The 18,193-nt window shown below is 39.4% G+C and overlaps 1 protein-coding gene and 1 pseudogene across 2 annotated transcripts in view; both read right to left on the bottom strand.

Annotated features, from left to right (window-relative positions):
• PPP3CC (protein phosphatase 3 catalytic subunit gamma) overlaps window positions 1–18,193 on the bottom strand; it is a 102,289-nt gene that overhangs the window by 47,530 nt on the left and 36,566 nt on the right. The gene's annotated exons all lie outside the window — the stretch shown is intronic.
• Window positions 1,156–11,587, bottom strand: LOC112630472 (annotated as a pseudogene).

Here is an 18,193-nt window from a genome sequence, read left to right as displayed (position 1 = left end):
ATTAAATCTCTTTTTTTTCCCCAATTTTGGGCATGTCTTTATCAGCAGCATGAAAAAGAACTAATACAGAGGACTATGTTGAGAAACAGATAAATCAATATAGTCATGCACCACATAATGCTGTTACAGTCAACAACACACCACATACAGGACAATGGTCCCATAAAATTAAAATGGAACTGAAAAATTCCCACATCCTAGTGATGTAACCATCATAATGTCTACATGCAAGCATTACATGTTTGTGGTGATGCTGAAGTAAAAAAAACCTACTACACTGCCAGTCGTATAAAAGTATAGCACATACAATTTATGTACAGTACATAATACCTAATGATAAATTTACTGGTTTGTGTATTTACTATACCATACTTTTTATAATTATTTTCAAGTTTGTTCCTTCTATTTATAAAAGAAAAAGGCTCATTGTAAAACATCCCCAGGCAGGTCCTTCAGGAGGGATTCTAGCAGAAGACACTGTTATAGGACATGACAGCTCCATGACTGTTACTGCCCCTGAAGGCCTTCCAGTGGGACAAGATGTGGAGGTGAAAGACAGTGATACTGATGATCCTGACCCTCTGTAGGCCTAGGCGCGCATGCACGTGTGTGTGGTGTGTGTGTGTGTGTGTGTCTTCATTCTTACCAAAAAATTTTAAAAGTAAAACAATTTTTTAATAAAGTTTACAGAATAAAAATATAAGTAAAAATATTTTTGTACAGGCCGGGCGCGGTGGCTCAAGCCTGTAATCCCAGCACTTTGGGAGGCCGAGGCGGGCGGATCACGAGGTCAGGAGATCGAGACCATCCTGGCTAACACGGTGAAACCCCGTCTCTACTAAAAATACAAAAAACTAGCCGGGCGTGGTGGCGGGCGCCTGTAGTCCCAGCTACTCGGAGGCTGAGGCAGGAGAATGGCCTGAACCTGGGAGGCGGAGCTTGCAGTGAGCCGAGATCGCGCCACTGTACTCCAGCCTGGGCGACACAGCGCGAGACTCCGTCTCAAAAAAAAAAAAAAAAAAAAAAAAAAATTTTTGTACAGCTGCATAAGTCTTAGGCCTTCACATTCACTCATAATACCACTTGTAAGCTAAGTGGTATTACAAAAGAGTCAAAAAGTTAAAAAAACTTAAAAAAAAATTTTGGGGGGGTATACTAGGCAAAGAACTTTATTAATCTTCGTTTCAAACTTGATTCCCAGGCTTCTTCGGCTTAATTAGCTGCAAAGAATGAATTGTGCATAAGCAAAAACTGAAAAGAGCTGCAGTGTCCAAGGGGCTTGAGCTTAAAAATATTAGAGATCTAGATTTTATCAGATCCATAAACAAAAATTTCTTAAAAAGCAGTCATAATATAAAATAGCAGCTCCCAGTAACTTCTTCAAGTTTCATTTTCAGAAGTTGACTCCATTCAGTTTGCCTCATGCTTGGAAGCCTCATCAAAATTCTCCACAAGATCTGGCACTTCATAATCATCATCCTTTACAGTAGCAAGTGGTGCTTTTCCATCCACAGACTGTTTGGGCAGAGCTTCAGCCAGTCTCCTTAAACTAGTCAGACAGTCTGCACCAAGCTGGCTTAAGATGCTGGGGAGCATTTCCATCAGCTGCTTTGTCTCAGCATGGCCTGTAATGGTGAAAGTATTTGCTGGCATCTCTGTTGTTAAAGTGGATCACTGTTCCTTGGTTTGTAAACATATTCACCTCTTCAATACCAGAGATATTGTTTACCCCTCACTTCTTTAAGGAGAACTGAAGTTTTTTATCATCTGCCGTGACTGTTCTACGAACCACTTTCTTCTTTCTGCAAGTGGTTCCTTTCCCACCAATGCGCACTTGTGCCTGCAGTTTGGCGAGTTTTTCCTGGCTCATAAATGTTTCTTTCATCTTCTCTCAGCAGATAACGGGCCACACGGGGGGCTAGGGTTGGTGCTTAGGGGGTCTCAGGTGGACCAGCTGAGATTAGGTGCACACACACTGGGTACGCAAGATGGCAGCTCAAAATTAAAAATCTTATAAAGTAAAAAGTTACAGTAAGCTAAGGCTAATTTATTATTGAAGAAAGAAAAATACTTTTTAATAAATTTAGTGCAGTGTAAGTGTACAGTGTTTATGAAGTATCTGGTAGTATACAGCAATGTCTTAGGATTTCACATTCACTCATCATTCACTGATTCACCCAGAGCAACTTTCAGTCCTGTACAATTCATTCATGATAAGTACTTTATACAGGTATTCCATTTTTTATCTTTTTTTTTTTTTACTATATCTTTTCTATGTCTAGATATGTTTAGACACACAATACTTACCCTTGTGTTACAATTGCCTACAGTATTCAGCACAGTAACATGCTGTACAGGTTTGTAGCCTGCGAGCAACAGGCTATATACCATGTAGCCTAGGTGTGTAGCAGGCTATACCATCTAGGTTTATGTAGGTACACTGTACGATGATTTCACAACAGCAAAACTGGCACCCATTTCTCAGACTGTACCCTCCTTATTAAGTGATGCATGACACTGTAATTGTGGTTGGAAATTTTGACACAATGCTGAAAGTAACTGATAGTGCAAGCAGACAAAAATAGTCAAAGTTATAAAGAATAGCTCAACAAGTAGAGAATACACATTCTTTCCAAGTATATATGGGACAATCACAAAAATCTACTCTGTACTATACCACAAGGAGTCTCAATAAATTTCAAAGAATGAATATTATTCCAATGATGTTCTTCAAATTACATTAAATCAATAATCAGTAACAAAATACTAGCTCTAAAAAAATCCTACATGACTGTAAAGAAAAAACATACTACTTCATTAAGAAAATTCTTAAAATATAAAATACTGAATGATAATGAAAGCAATACATATCCAAATCTGTGGGACTCAGATAAAGCAGCACTTAAAGGGCAATGTATAGTGACAAGTACACTATTTTTTCATTAGGTTTTCAAATATGCTAGTATATGTTTAACTTATCTCTGAAAGGTCATATAAGAAACTCCTGGGAGTGAGTGCAAGAGCTGAATGGTTGCCATATGAGATGCTTAATTTTATTAATAATTAGAGAAACATTAATTAAAACAGTAGAACACTACTTTATACCCATTATATTGGCAAGTATTATAATATGAGATAAAATCATATTCTGGAAGGAGGGATGTGAGGAAATAGGAATTCTTCAGTGCTACTGGGAGGAATAGAGACTTGCACAGCCATTCTGAAGAGCCATTTGGCAATCAATGCTCAGTTCAAGTATGAATGCACTCACCCTTTCTCCTGGCAATCCCATTTTGTTCATAAACCCTATAGACATTAAATCATGGTAGATTTATATGAAGGTGTTCATCATAGCAGTGTTCATTTTAGAAAGAAATTGGAGTTAAACTAGGTGTCCACCAAGCAGAACAGAGAATGAAAGTGTCACAGATAAATACTATGAAATTCTATACAACAGGCAGAAAGCAATCAACTAGAGGCACATATACTAGTAACTTGGGTACATCTTAAAACCACAGTGGTAAGTGAAAAAAGTCAACAGTATAAATAGCACTACAACAGTGGTTCTCAAAGTATAGTTACATTCATCTCAAAGTGTGATAAGCAGCATCACCTGGGAACCTGACAGAATATAGATTGCCAGGTTCCACCCCAGGCCTGATGAATCAGAAACAGGGTCAGGGCCCTGCAACCTGTGTTTGCACAAGCTTTCCAGGTAATAATGATGTACAGTAACATTTCAGGACCACTGGACAGCATCATATCACTTACGTAAAATTAAAATATTTTATCTGTAAAAGTTCTATATATTAAAAAATTAATATATTAGATGTATTGGCTGGGCGTGGCAGCTCATGCCTGTAATCCCAGCACTTTGGGAGGCCGAGGTAGGTGGATCACGAGGTCAGGAGATCGAGACCATCCTGGCTAACATGGTGAAACCCCGTCCCTACTAAAAATACAAAAAAAATTGCTGGGCATGGTAGCATGTGCCTGTAATCCCAGTTACTGGGGAGGTTGAGGCAGGAGAATTGCTTGAACCTGGGAGGTGGAGGTTGCAGTGAGCCGAGATCATGCCACTGCACTCCAGCCTGGAAGACAGAGCAAGACTCTGTCTCAAATTAATGAATATATATATTTATTTATTTATTATATATGTATATATTTATATGTATATAATATATATAACATATATTTTATATATATATGCTGTCCTTCTCACTAGAAAATACAGTAAAGGACTTTGCTTGTGCATCTCCATGTTAGCTCCCCAGAATCTAACACAGGCACTGTTGACAATCTGAGAAATCATTCATTCATATATATATTAGATGTATTCTGAAGCATATATTAAATATAGTAGAAGCATGTATTTACTGGGGAGAGAGAGTAGGGAACTCAGAGATGACAGATAAGGACAAAAAGAATACAACAAGAAACAGGGACTTCGCAAAGACTGGTGAGAAATGTGCCATGACCTGAGGAGCTCGATCAATTCAGCTGAGACTTTCCCACCTCCTCAAAAAGGAAAGACTTCAAAATCCTGAATCCAAATGTTTCTCAGTATGCCTAATCTAATCACTGACATCTTTCACCCATACTACTAGATTAAATCCTCACTGGTCTCCCTGCACCTGCTTTTGGGCTCCAAAAGTCAACTGACCTTATAACAGCCAAAGTAATTGTTTTAAAACATAAATGTGAATACGTCACTCTCCTGCTCAAAAAAAAAAAAATTCCTCCAATAACTTCCTAGCACATTCAGAATAAAACCCAAATGCACTGACATGGTTTACTAGGCCTGACATCATCTATCTGCCCAACTCTCTGCATCTCTTCCATCTCTCCCTTACTCACTATTCTGTCTAGCCTCGACAGCCTCATTTCTACACATGGACTGCCCTAGACTTGCTTCTGCCTGTGAGCTTTTACACTGGTTGTATCCTCTGCCTGGAATGTAGTTCCCTTGATCTATGCACAGCTTGTTCCCGCAGGTCATTCTGTTCAAAAATTGCCTCCTCAAAAGATCCTACCCTGATCACTCCAAGTTAGCTGCTCCTGTCCTGCTTTAGCCCCTTCCTCTGATTTGGTTCTCATGGATGGTAAACAAATACATGATGCAGTCCCTGTCACCAGAAAATACAGTAAAGGACTTTGCTTATGCATCTCCATGTTAGATCCCCAGAATCTAACACAGGCACTGTTGACAACCTGAGAATCATTCATTCTTCGTTGTTTAGGAGTCTCCTACACATTGCAGGGTATTTTGTATCCCTGAAGCCTGTTTATCAAATGCCAAAAGAAACTTTTAATCATTGTGACAAACAATTTAAACCTCATTGTATGTAATTATGAATGCATCTAAAGCACAGGTTCTCAAAAATGGAATTGTTGCATTAAAGCATATACACATTTTGGAACAGACATTGCAAAATAATCATAAAGCTTAAACATACAGACATATATAAATAAATAACCTTATGTGGCTTTATTCTTTTGAGGGGTTAAATTTCATTACCAAGATACCAATTTTCACAAAATATTCCAAGGAAAAGTTATATTAAATCAATATATAAATTTAGAATGCACTTTATCTTTTCTATACCTACATTTCCCAATCAAGAACACAATATATCTTTTGATTTCACATTTGTGCCTTCTAACTCACCTTTTTGAGGTAATGAAATATATAAAGGCACAATCCACCCATAGTACAATGTCATTTGGTGATGTGCTTCTTGGCCTCTAATTTCAAGTTTTATTTCCTTATTTTATGTAGCAGGACACAACTGTACAATTGTCTTGTATAGTTCAATCACAAGGTCATGATTATCAAGAGATCTGTTCAACCACTCAATTACTTTTTCACTTCTATGTGAGCAGAATTTTTACTCTGCCTCTAGAATCATTTCTGTATGTCAATACCTGTTCATCAATTGGTCATCTAATAACATTTATATCACCTGGTTATCTGATAACATTTTTCTCTTTGGTGGCTTCTGTGCATTTAATACAATATATCTTTGCTGAAAATGTTCCCTTTAATCTTTTCTTTTCTCACAAAATCAATTAAAGAAAACTCAAATTTAGCTTCCTCTCTCACAGAGGAAGATGAAGCACTTTGTTTTTATTTTTATTCTCTTCAGACAGAGTCTCACTCGGTCACCTGGGCCAGAATGCAGGGGCATGATCTAGGCTCACTATAACCTCTACCACCAGGGTTCATGCGATTCTCCTGCCTCAGCCTCCTGAGTAGCTGGGACTACAGGCATGCATCACCACATGTGGTTAATTTTTTGTATTTTTAGTAGAGACGGGGTTTCACCATGTCGCCCAGGCTGGTCTCGAACTCCTCACCTCAGATGACCCAACCTCCTTGGCCTCCCAAACTGCTAGGATTACTGGCGTGAGCCACTGTGCCCAGCCAGTACTTCGTAATAGGTGCAAATGAAGAGGGAACATCAAAAGGCTCAAAGAAAAATAAAACTTTACTATTCTGTTTTATCAGCGACAGAAGTCTTAAAAATGATCTACTCTTTCATCCAGTTACTTCACGTGTGAGAATCTGATCTAAGTATCTGAAATGCCATCACGGATATATTCAAAAAGATGTTAACTTCAGCAATGTGCAGAATGGAAATAATTGGAAAACAACCTTGTACCATTTAAATACAAGTGATAACTGAATCCAACTTGCTGTTGTGTAAAATATTTAAATATCTCATAAAACACGAAGTCTGGGCCCGGCGCGGTGGCTCATGCCTGTAATCCCAGCACTTTGGGAGGCTAAGGCAGGCAGATCTCCTGAGGTCAGGAGTTTGAAACTAGCCTGGCCAACATGGTGAAACCCTGTCTCTACTAAAAATACAAAATTTAGCCAGGCGTGGTAGTGGGTGCCCGTAATCCCGGCTACTCGGGAGGCTGAGGCAGGAGGATCACTTGAACCTGGGAGGCGGAGGTTGCAATGAGCTGAGATGGTGCCCCACTGCACTCCAGCCTGGGCGACAGAGTGAGTGAGACTCTGTCTCAAAAAAACAACAACATCAAGTCTGGAGATGAGATATCCAGGTTTGGTGTACTAGTTCAACATCTTTGCCAAGAAACCAAGCCCTCTGTACCTCTGTGATCTGCAATTGACAGGTCTGCTTTTTCCTCCTTAGTCATGTCTCCTCCTCATAGTCACAGCATGGCTGCTACAGTACAACATCCACATATGAAGTGACATGGTGGAAAGGGGGTCCAAAAGCTTCAACCTTGCAATAGTCTTTTCATCAAGAAAGAGTGTTTCCAAAAGCAAGTGAACAAACAAAAACCCAACTGAGTTCCCTTTATATGTTACTGGTTAAAAGAAAATCTAGTGTTTACCCCTAGACCAGTCATGAGTGACAGGAAATTGATTGTCTAGTTCAGACCAACCAGAATTCATTCCCTGGGGATGGGATAAGGGCCTTCCTTCCCTGAAATCAAAGGTTCTCCCTGCAACCCGAATCTCATTTATCTGAATAAAATAGAGATATTGTTTGTAGGGAAGATGGAGGGAAAATGTACCAATAGCATGACCTGCTATAAACCTATTTTTCCAACAGTAGAGGAATGGTGAAATAAATTAAGGTATTTATATCATTAACTACTGTGAAAGTTGATCATATGAACTGGGTTACTCCTGTCATACCCAACTAAAACAAAGTCAAGAGGGCAGGGACGGGGGGGAAGCACTCAGGACATATAACATAGCCCCAAAAATGTACTCATCTGCAAGAAGCATGTCTGCTCAAACTGCCTGCTATTACTGGAAACCAGTTTTATCTAATGGCTACTGAAATGATCTGCTGAAATTCTAAGGCTAATTTTACCCACGGCCATCACTCACCAATCAAAACTGGCAAGCTCTCCAGAATCTTACTAGTGCTGATGAACTTTCTCAAGGAGCAGTATGTAACATTTCTCTTTTTCATAAAACCTCTAACCTTCTCTTTGTTCTTCGGACATACCATTCTGTCGGCATGCATGCCCTAAACTGCAATTCTTTCTTCACGAATAAAACATCTTAATTTCAGAGATTCATCTCTATGTTTCATTTGACTTTGATATACTTGGTCAAGTATGAGTCTAAGGCTGACTCATCTCAGAGAATATCAGCAGCCATTGGAACTACAGTATGAGGCAGCCACACTCTGAAAGCCACCCCCTCCCCTACCAGCTTCTGCAAGCTGCCTCTTTTTCCCTTAGTGAGTCATTCTTGGACTGAACTCCCGATTTTGGTTGAGTTCTGTTTTATCTGGGATTTGGATGGGATGGTGTCTTTCCCCTTCCAGTCTGATCTGGCTGAGAGATCTCCTATTAAGGAAGACTCTTCCTCCTTGTAGACCCTGGCTGTGGGGTCTCAGGGAAGAGACTTTTCCCTTTGGGTTGAGGCCTTGGGATCTCTCTTTTTTCTTTCAGTTGGAGAAGGCTTCTTATCATCCTTCTTGGTAAGTGGGTACTTTATTTTCCCATCTGTGCTTGCGTTTATTTGGCCTTTCCAAATTCAGTGCTTACATTTAATTGGTTTTTGTGTATTTGGGATTAAACCAGAGCACCCACAATAAAATGGGCTCTCAAAATTCAAAGACATGCCAAGATATTTTCTGGGATTCCAGCTGGTAACATGTTCAAATATTGTAAGGATCATTCAAACAGTCTGTTGTTCTTTAAACTAAAAGACCACAGTTATAAAACAATACACAGCAAATAAGATATGCATATCTCATTGATATTTTAAGGCTAAAAAAAAGGATTCAGGACTCAAAGAATGACTTCCTAAAAAAATACTCCCTCAAAGCTAGCTGAAACATTTTCCTCTCTAGAGCTCTCCCCTCCCGCTCTGCCTCCTCTCATCTTTTTCTAAACTAAACTCTCTTTTTTCAAAACTCTTTGGCTATTCTGGCATACTGACCATTTAAGTAAAACCCTTAAAACCAGCAGATATTAAAGAAAATCATTTTGACCTTCATGCTGTTTCCTTTGCAAAAATGAAATTCCCATGTAAACACAGCCTGCCTATAGTAAAAGGAATGGCAACACTTTTATCTTCAAGGATAAAGAATTGAGACCAAGAAGATACTGAACAGATCTTGTTAGAAGATAATTCAGTCATATTTCCACAATTAACTATTCTGTGTCGAATCCAGTTTATTGGTAACTGACTCAAACTACGTTACTCAAAATTTAGTTCACAACCCTTATAATATTGCCAGTTTTAAAAAAGAACATTAAGTTTGGCCTTATTCCATTTTGTCAGAAAGATAATCTGGATCCAACTGTTTTTTATAAACTGGCGAGTGTTTTACTATCTCATGACCAAAACTCTAAAACAAAAGCCATAAGAATTTATTTATAAGTATGTATATCTGTGTAGATGTGCTTATATTATATATATGTTATATGCTGTGTCTACATAATCAAATCTGATGTAGTCAGCCAGAAATCCCTAAAAAATTTATTCTGATTGGTTTAAATAAATGAGTGCTCATATAAAATATATAGTAATTAACCCAAATTTTTTTTCAGCTCTTGTGACTTACGTACATCTCTGATAAATTACTTGTTTTTAAAATTGTTGATAAAAGCTGGCTGTGGTGGCACATGCCTGTAATCCTAGCACTTTGGGAGGCTGAGGTTGGAGGGTATCCTGAAGCCAGAAGTTCAAGGCCAGCCTGAACAACACAGTGAGACCCATCTCCAAAAAAAATTAAAAAAAAAAAAAAATTAGCCAAGTGTGACAGCACACACCTGTAATCCTAGCTAATTGGGGTGGCTGAGGCAGAAGGATTGCTTGAGCCCAGGAGCTCAGGGTTATAGTAAGCTATGATTGTACCACTATACTCCAGTCTGGGTGACAGAGCAAGACCCTGTTTCTTAAATTTTTTTTTTTTTAATTATAAGATAGGTATTAAAATGTGTTCTTTATTGAGAAATAATTTTGTATGATAAAGAATCTTAAGTGGCAAATTTTTGTCCTAAAATAAAATGGTTATTTAAGAAAGGAAATATAGGACAAAGCAGAAAGTCCAAGCATGTCATTAAAGGTCTGAGCGAAACTGTAATAGGGTTTGTGAAAACGGAATTTATAAATGGAATTTTGTATGTGATCAAGCTGGCTATAATTAAAATAAAATGGCATATGGGGCTGGGTGCAGTGGTTCACGCCTGTAATCCCAGCACTTTGGGAGGCCAAGGTAGGCAGATCACAAGGTCAGGAGATCGAGACCATCCTGGCTAACACTGCGAAACCCCGTCTCTACTAAAAATACAAAAAACTAGCTGGGCGTGGTGGCACATGCCTGTAGTCCCAGCTACTCGGGAGGCTAAGGCAGGAGAATGGCATGAACCTTGGAGGCAGAGGCTACAGTGAGTCGAGATTGTACCACTGCACTCCAGCCTGGGTGACAGAGCGAGACTTTGTATAAATAAATAAATAAATAAATAAATAAATAAATGAGACATATGGTCTTGCTAAAGATTGAGCTTTGATATTAAAAAGACACTAATATAAAACTAAAAAATGTGGTCTCCTATGGTAGAACAGGGCTTTTCTTAAAGTATTGATTTTCTCTTAGTAAAACTGCAAGAGGTTTTGATACTTAATTCTGAAATCTGTTTCTTTTTGAAACTTCTCAGATGTATACCTCAGAAGTTCAAATTCTGCTGTCCTTCACTGCACATGATTGCAAGTCACATATTATTGCCTTCTGTTCTTCCTCCACTTGAAAAAGTATATATTTTTTGGCCGGGCGCGGTGGCTCAAGCCTGTAATCCCAGCACTTTGGGAGGTCAAGACGGGCAGATCACGAGGTCAGGAGATCGAGACCATCCTGGCTAACACGGTGAAATCCCGTCTCTACTAAAATATACAAAAAACTAGCTGGGCGAGGTGGCGGACGCCTGTAGTCCCAGCTACTCGGGAGGCTGAGGCAGGAGAATGGCATAAACCTGGGAGGTGGAGCTTGCAGTGAGCTGAGATCCGGCCACTGCGCTCCAGCCTGGGTGACAGAGCGAGACTCCGTTTCAAAAAAAAAGAAAAAGTATATATTTTTGCTTGGCTAGAAGGTGACTCTCTCCAACTTTTTCATCTGCTCCTGTAACTTTTTTTCTCCTATTCTAACTCTACTGTTATGATCTGACACTAAGAGGTTTATCTTAAAAGCCTAGAAAAGCAATGTTTTCCTCTAGTGTAATTCTTGACTTTTCTTGATGTATCTGAATTGCAACACTCATAATCTTGGGCACATTCTTTCTCTGTCTGATTAATTCAAGTATTCTTTTCATCAGGTTTGATTTCCAGGTTATGTAAGTGAACATAGCATAAGAAGAAACAATCATACTACAGAAGGTTTTTCTTTACCTTTTTGGTAGTTTGTTTAAGAAACAAAACTTTTATATGCTTCATTCAGGACATAGGCATGGGCAAAGACTTCAAGACTAAAACACCAAAAGCAATGGCAACAAAAGCCAATATTGACAAATGGAATCTAATTAAGCTAAAGAGTTTCTGCACAGCAAAAGAAACTATCAACAGAGTGAACAGGTAACCTACAGAATGTGAGAAAATTTTTGCAACCTATCCATCTGAAAAAGGGCTAATATCCAGAATCTACAAGGAACTTAAACAAATTTACAAGAAAAAAACAAACAACCCCATCAAAAAGTGGGCAAAGGATATAAACAGACACTTCTCAAAAGAAGACATTTATGCGGCCAACAAATATATGAAAAAAGGCTCACCATCACTGGTCATTAGAGAAATCCAAATCAAAACCACAATGAGATACCATCTCATGCCAGTTAGAATGGCGATCATTAAAAAGTCAGGAAACAACAGATTCTGGAGAGGATGTGGAGAAACAGGAACGCTTTTACCCTGTTGATGGGAGTGTAAATTAGTTCAACCACAGTGGAAGACAGTGTGGCGATTCCTCAAGGATTAAAACCACAAATACCATTTGACCCAGTAATCCCATTACTGGGTATATACCCCAAGGATTATAAATCATTCTACTATAAAGACACATGCACACGTATGTCTACTGCAGCACTATTCACAATAGTAAAGACTTGGAACCAACCCAAATGCCCATCAATGATAGACTGGATAAAGAAAATGTGGCACATATACACCATGGAGTACTATGCAGCCATAAAAAAGGATGCGTTCATGTCCTTTGCAGGGACATGGATGAAGTTGGAAACCATCATTCTCAACAAACTAACACAGGAACAGAAAACCAAACACCACATGTTTTCACTCATAAGTGGGAGCTCAACAATGAGAACACAGGGAGGGGAACATCATACACCGGGGCCTGTCGGTGGATGGGGGCTAGGGGAGGGATAGCATTAGGAGAAATACCTAACATAGATGACAGGTTGATGGATGCAGCAAACCACCATGGCACATGGATACCTATGTAACAAACCTGCATGTTCTGTACATGTATCCCAGAATCTAAAGTATTAAAAAAAAAAAAAGGAAACAAAACTTTTGCATTTCATCAAGATAATTTCTGTGTTGCCCTTATTAGGTATTTTATTACTTAGGAAAACTAAGCTTTAAGGAAGTTAAAGTTTTTTACATCCATGTAACTTTATTACTTTGGAAATCTTCTGATTATCACTGGCCGAATGAATATTATTATTATTATTATTTATTTTTCTTGAGACAGAGTTTGGCTCTTGTTGCCCAGGCTGCAGTGCAGTGGCGCGATCTTGGCTCACTGCAACCTCTGCCTCCCAGGTTCAAGTGATTCTCCTGCCTCAGCCTCCCGAGTAGCTGGAGTTACAGGCACCCGCCACCATGTCTGGCTACTTTTTTGTATTTTTAGTACAGACGGGGTTTCACCATGTTGGCCAAGTTGGACTCAAACACCTGACCTCAGGTGATCCACCTGCCTCGGCCTCCCAAAGTGTGGGATTACAGGCATGAGCCACTGCACACAGCCAAATGACCATTATTTTATAGTGACCTGTGTGATTCTGTTTTGATCAGATGTTCTGAGCCTTCTGACATCTTTGACAAACGTCCCCAAAATCAAACCCTCAATTAAGTCTTTTTTTGTTTTTTATTTTTGTAGAGACAAGGTCTTGCTCAGGCTGGTCTTGAACTCCTAAACACAGGTTAGCCTCCCATCTAGGCCTCCCAAAGAACTGGGATTACAGGCTTAAGCCAATGTAACCAGCCTCAAGAACTTTGGACCTAAAATTAACTTTGGGGCTGGCTGCAGTGGCTCGCACCTGTAATCCTGGCACTTTGGGAGGCTGAGGCAGGTGGATCACCTGAGATTAGGAGTTCGAGACCAGCCTGGTCAATATGGTGAAACCCCATCTCTATTAAAAATACAAATATTAGCTGGGCATGGTGGTGGGGGGCTGTAATCCCAGCTACCCAGGAGGTTGAGGCAGGAGAATCACTTGAACCTGGGAGGCGGAGGTTGCAGTGAGCTGAGATTGCACCACTGCACTCCAGCCTGGGTGACAGAGCGAGACTCCATCTCAAAAAATAAAATTAAATTAAATTAACTTCAGGATTTTCCAGTTCAACCCCTGGAAAGCCTCAAAAGATCTGTATCTCTCATCTTACAGAGATATGAAATGATCAGGCTTATTTAGTAAATTATATAAGAAACTTAAATGGTAAGTGATATTAGATCTTCTTTTAGTTGCATTTATGGGTATGTTAATATAAATGTTTCAAAAACTGTATAATTCATAAAAATCTAATATGTTTTCAGTCTTAACTCTGATTATTGTATCCTAAAATGCTATCTATAATAGAAATAACAAAATTCCTTATCAATTGTAAACTTTCATCAGATTTTTAACCATGGCTGTTCTAAGCTTTTGTCATTCACAGTTACTGTTTTGTCTCTAAAAACATGCACAGTCAGATTCATGGAAAAGACTTCAACAAGTATTCTTAAATATAGGTTGCTGATAACATTAACAGCAATAGGCTAAATAAAAATTTCCACAACTCTAATAAACTGACGGAATCATGAAACTACTAATGGAGATCAAGCAGAATATAAATTGATTACATGAAATTAAGTAAAACTTGTCAGCTCTCCCGAACCTTACTAGTGTCAATGAACTTTCTCAAACAGCAATACATAACATTTTTCTTTCTCATAAAACCTAACCCTCTCTTTTTTTCAGACATACCAAAGACCGCTCAGTCTGTGTGTATGCCCCAAACTGCATTTTTTGCTTTTCTTTCTTTTTTTTTTTTTTTGAGACAGTGTCTTGCTCAGTCACCCAGGCTGGAGTGCAGTGGGGTGATCTGGGCTCACTGCAGCCTCCACCTCCGGAGGCTCAAGCCATTCTCCCACCTCAGCCTCCCAAGTAGCTGGGATTGCAGGCGCCTGCCACCATACCTGGCTAATTTTTGTATTTTTAGTAGAGATGAGGTTTCACCATGTTGGCCAGCTGGTCTTTTTCTTCCCAGATAAAATGTTTTAATTTCAGAGATTTGTCTCTATTTTATTTGACTTTGACACTACACTTCTGGAGAAATCTTAACAATACAGAAAAATGCTTTCCATATAATCTTGAGTAGAAAAAGAAGATCAGAAAAGGAGCATACAAAATGCCCTCAATTTTCTTAAAAACAAAATCTATACAAATGCAAAAGAAGAAAAAAGGCTGTAAGAAAATATAATAAAACATTAACAGTGATTACCTCTGATTTGTAGAAAGCTTTTGTTTCCTAGATTCTGCATTTCCCAATTTTTCTATTAAAAAATAAATTATTTATAACAAAAAATTTTAATAAGAATTCCATGACCCTATTTTCATCTATTAAACAAAAACATCACACTCATGGTTATCAAGAATATTGATTAAAAAATTATTTTTCAAGTGTATACTTGCAACATGTTAGAGTAAGCTATAGCCTATAGAGGTTTATAATCTTAGTGGTTTATAAAAAGTGACTTCCAATGAACACTAGATAGATCTCATACTTCAGTTTTAACACTGGTATAAAATGTCATTGTCACCTTAAAGTTTTGATTCATTTATCTCTAAAGTTATTGCAGAAAAAACCCTTTAAGTTAGCAAACATGCAATTAACAGGATAAAGCTAAACACAAACTATGATTTATTAACATTCATCCATTCAACAAATATTAACGGTGTGCCTACTATGTGTTAGGCACTGTGCTAGGTCCTAACATGAAAAATACTTAATTCAAAAAGCACATTTTATATTATAATGAAAATCTATTCGTAAGTGTATCTTTTCTATTAGACTGGAAGCTCCTACAGAGCATAAATTTTATTCTTTATTTTATTCTCATAGCCTACCATAAAGTTGGCACTCAGGAAACTTTATTGATGAGTGAGGAAAAAAATGCATAACACAAAATATTCTGAACATGATATATGTGCACAAAATCGTTGATATTTTCTATGTGCTTTATTGAATGTATTAATGAACTAAAACTATTTTAAAGTTATTTTAAGTTATATGAGTTAATCAGAAGATAATTTGGCATAATTTATCATTAAAAAGTTGTTTCAGGCTGGGCGCAGTAGCTCATGCCTGTAATCCCAACACTTTGGGAGGCCGAGGCGGGTGGATCACGAGTTCAGGAGTTCAAGACCAGCCTGGCCAAGACAGTGAAACCCCATCTCTACTAAAAATACAAAAATTAACCAGATGTGGTGGCAAACACCTGTAATCCCAACTACTTGGGAGGCAGAGGCAGAGAACTGCTTAAAACCCAGGTGGCGGAGCTTGCAGTGAGCTGAGATCACTCCACTGCACTCCAGCCTGGGTAACAGAGCAAGACTCTGTCTCAAAAAAAAAAAAAAAAAAAAAAAAAGGTTGTTTTATTGCCAGTCACAGTGGCTCACACCTGTAATCCCAGCACTTTGGGAGGCCGAGGCAGGTGGACCACAAGGTCAGGAGCTCAAGACCAGCCTGGCCAAGATGGTGAAACCCTGTCTCTACTAAAAATACAAAAAATTAGCCGGGCGTGGTGGCAGGTGCCTGTAATGCCAACTACTCTGGAGGCTGAGGCAGGAGAATTGCTCGAACCCAGGAGGTGGAGGTTGCAGTGAGCCGAGATTGTGCCATTGCACTCATTGCACTCCAGCCTGGGCAACAGAAGTGAAACCCTGTCTCAAAAAATAAATAAATTTTTAAAAAGTTGTTTTATTAAATAAAATGACTAGCCAGGCACAGTGGTGTGCATCTATATAGTTCCAGATACTCAGGAAGCAGAGGCGGGAGGATGGCTTGAATCCAGGAGTCGGAGGCTGAGGTACGAAATGATCACATCTGTGTATAGCCACTGTACTCCAGCTTAGGCAACATAGCAAGACCCCATCTCTTAAAAAATAAAATAAAATAAAATGGCTAATTAGAAATTCACTAAGTTTTGTATTCTTCTAATCTTTACCCTCTAAAACCTCCTCATGCTAGCAAACACACAAAGAAATAAACACTCAATGTGTCTTTCTAACATCCATACTTTCTTTCTTTCTTTTTTTTGGAGACAGAGTCTTACTCTGTTGCCCAGGCTGGAGTGCAGTGGCATGATAGCTCACTACAACCTCCACCTCCCAGGTTCAAGCGATTATCCTGCCTCAGCCTCCCAAGTGGCTGGGATTACAGGTGCCCACCACCATGCCTCGCAAATTTTTGTATTTTTAGTAGAGATGAGGCTTCACCATGTTTGCCAGGCTGGTCTTGAACTCCTGACCTCAGGTAATCCACCCATCTTGGCTTCCCAAAGTGCTGGGATTACAGGCGTAAGCCACTGTGGGCGGCCCCACATCCATACATCTGACTTACTGTCTACTGAAACATGCATGATATGAGTGACAACAGGGAAGCTCTTCAGTGACACAGTCTGCAAGGATGAGCTCCACCTATTCATGGTACCTATTTAGAGACCTTGGACAATTACTGAGCAGCAGGAAAATGGGCTTTACCATTTTCTCAGGTTTTACCTTTAACTTTGGTCCTCAAATTTGACACTCAATGAATTTTGCTCACTGGCAGCTAACACTGAACTTTTTTTTTTTCTTTTTTCGAGACAGAGTCTTGTTCTGTCACCCAGGCTGGAGTGCAGTAGCGCAATCTTGGCTCACTGCAAGCTCTGCCTCCCGGGTTCATGCCATTCTCCTGCCTCAGACTCCCGAGTAGCTGGGACTACAGGCACCCGCCACCACGCCCAGCTAATTTTTTGTATTTTTAGTAGAGACGGGGTTTCACCGTGTTAGCAAGGATGGTCTCGATCTTCTGATCTCGTAATCTGCCCACCTCGGCCTCCCAAAGTGCTGGGATTACAGGTGTAAGCCACTGTGCCTGGCCAACATTGAACTTTTCTGACTCATGAATTTAGACTGCCTATCTAACTGAAAACTAAAAATCCATTTTGTTGCTTATTTTTTCTCCAGCTATATAGAGCAACTGCCGCTCCTTTGCTTGGGCATCAGGTAAGAGAGCTGACTTGCATTTAGGAGTGAGGCTGCATGACATAACCACCAGAAGCACACTTAGTACAGTGAGATTCTCACACAATGAGGGCAGGCAGGACTACAGAGAGCAAAGACAGAAAGCAGACTCAATTTCTCAGCTCACAGCTTATTCTTTGTCACATTACAAATTCTATTACCCACGCTATTTCAAAAGTTTTTTTCTCTTTTACTTGCCAGCATGTAGAGTTGAATCAACAAATATTAAGTATGAATGTGCTGTGGTTCCACTGTACTCAAGTCCTTGCATAAAGTTCTAAAGTAGTTTTATCTTTTACACATAAAAGGTTCTATTTAATTCTAACCACGTTCCTGTCTTTCCTTTTTCAAAATATATAAAAGGAAAGTAGGGCCGGGCGCGGTGGCTCAAGCCTGTAATCCCAGCACTTTGGGAGGCTGAGACGGGCGGATCACGAGGTCAGGAGATCGAGACCATCCTGGCTAACACGGTGAAACCCCGTCTCTACTAAAAATACAAAAAAAAAAAAAAAAAAACTAGCCGGGCGAGGTGACGGGCGCCTGTAGTCCCAGCTACTTGGGAGGCTGAGGCAGGAGAATGGCGGGAACCCGGGAGGCGGAGCTTGCAGTGAGCTGAGATGTGGCCACTGCACTCCAGCCTGGGTGACAGAGCCAGACTCTGTCTCAAAAAAAAAAAAAAAAAAAAAAAAAGTTT

This window comes from Theropithecus gelada, chromosome 8 (assembly GCF_003255815.1).
Source record: "Theropithecus gelada isolate Dixy chromosome 8, Tgel_1.0, whole genome shotgun sequence".
NCBI lineage: Eukaryota > Metazoa > Chordata > Mammalia > Primates > Cercopithecidae > Theropithecus > Theropithecus gelada.
This window is presented reverse-complemented; position numbering and strand designations above follow the sequence as displayed.